General features: G+C 45.0%; 1 protein-coding gene across 1 annotated transcript in view; it reads right to left on the bottom strand.

Annotated features, from left to right (window-relative positions):
- vipas39 (VPS33B interacting protein, apical-basolateral polarity regulator, spe-39 homolog) overlaps positions 1–1,874 on the bottom strand; it is an 18,606-nt gene that overhangs the window by 2,015 nt on the left and 14,717 nt on the right. The window lies entirely within an intron of this gene.

The following is a 1,874-nucleotide window of genomic DNA, read 5'->3' as shown; positions in this document are numbered from 1 at the left end:
ATGACGATGGGCCATGAAAGCCTCTGAATAATTTCTGAATCCATCCTGTTTTAGGGCGTAAAGAACGAGGCGACCTCACAGGGTGCAGCTAAAGATGAGGGTGATGGTAAGGAGGCCTTCCTCATCATCAAAGGAAACTTCTGACGAACTTTCTGATAAAATGTAGCAATCGGACGCGACTTTCCGGCAGGCGTCTATTCTAATTATTAGAGAGAAATGATTTCATCATGACACCCAGCTCTACCCCCCCCCCCCCCCCCTGGAATAAAGGCCTTATTCACCAACAACTTCCTTCATTTGAACAGCAGTAAAACTGAGCTTCTCCTTATTGGCAGCTTCCTCCTGATGATTGACAGTTCCTCCATCTCACCGTCCCTCCAGATTAAGAGCCTTTTAATCCCGTATCAATAACTTTACCTGCTCTGCCTCCTCTTAGGAAGCATCTCTACCATCCTCACTGACAAACACAGACTCACTTCTCCATTTCCACTAAAAACTCATCTGTTTAAGATTCTCTTTCATGTTAATCTCTCTGTTCCAGCCTTTGTGTTCTTAAATTCTGTTGTGTTTTTATCTTTGTACGGTGTCCAGGAGTGTCCAGAAAGGTTCCTTTGAAATGAAACGTATTATTATTCTTATTATCAATCAGCAATGAAAGCAAAGCAGAAATCAGAGCTTCTGGTTTGGCTCCTGATCCGAGTCCAGATGTTTTCTGCATCTGTTGGTTCTGTGTTCACAGAAAGGTGCTGACAGTAACGCCTGAAACTTTCTAACGTTTCCTGTGGAAAATCTGAATCTTTTCTGATTCTAACGGAAACTCTGAGGTCAGATTTATGCTGAACAGATGATGACATCATTTCCCATCAGTGCAGAGCTTTTTTCTGGCAGTAAGGCTTCAAAATGACAATCAGCCGAGAACTCTTCATCACACAGAAAGGAGGTCTTCGTCACTTCTTTGGGTCTTATGAGACGACCTGCTGACTGTGAAACGAACATTTATATTTATTTAGGGCACGGTCGGTGGAGGAGTGATGACGCGGGCTTCTGCCCTCAGTCTATCAATAAAGCTGCTTTAGGTTCTACTTCTCCAGTGATGCAGAATGTTTTCTAAGCTGGAGTCGCAGTTAGATCGGAACATCGCAGTTAGATCGGAACATCGCAGTACGATCAGGACGTCACAGTTAGATCAGAACGTCGCAGTTAGTTCAGAACGTCGCAGTTAGATCAGAACGTTGCAGTTAGATCGGAACATCGCAGTTAGATCGGACATCGCAGTTAGATCGGAACATCGCAGTACGATCAGGACGTCGCAGTTAGTTCAGAACGTCGCAGTTAGATCAGAACGTTGCAGTTAGATCAGAACATCGCAGTTAGTTCAGAACATCGCAGTTAGATCGGAACATCGCAGTTAGATCAGAACATTGCAGTTAGATCAGAACATCGCAGTTAGATCGGAACGTCACAGTTAGATCAGAACGTCACAGTTAGATCGGAACGTCGCAGTTAGATCAGAACGTCGCAGTTAGATTAGAATGTTGCAGTACGATCAGAACATCGCAGTTAGATCGGAACGTCACAGTTAGATCAGAACGTCGCAGTTAGATCGGAACGTCGCAGTTAGATCAGGACGTCGCAGTTAGATAAGAACGTCCCAGTTAGATCGGAACGTCGCAGTTAGATCAGAACGTCGCAGTTAGATTAGAATGTCGCAGTACGATCGGGACGTCGCAGTTAGATCGGAACGTCGCAGTTAGATCGGAACGTCGCAGTTAGGTCGGAACGTCGCAGTTAGATTAGAATGTTGCAGTACGATCAGAACGTCGCAGTTAGATTAGAATGTCGCAGTACGATCAGGACGTCGCAGTTAGATCGGA

The sequence above is a fragment of the Cyprinodon variegatus genome, unplaced genomic scaffold (assembly GCF_000732505.1).
Source record: "Cyprinodon variegatus isolate N-32 unplaced genomic scaffold, C_variegatus-1.0 Scaffold2247, whole genome shotgun sequence".
Classification (NCBI taxonomy): domain Eukaryota; kingdom Metazoa; phylum Chordata; class Actinopteri; order Cyprinodontiformes; family Cyprinodontidae; genus Cyprinodon; species Cyprinodon variegatus.
The sequence above is the reverse complement of the archived record's forward strand: the minus strand, read 5'-3'. Positions and strand labels throughout refer to the sequence as shown.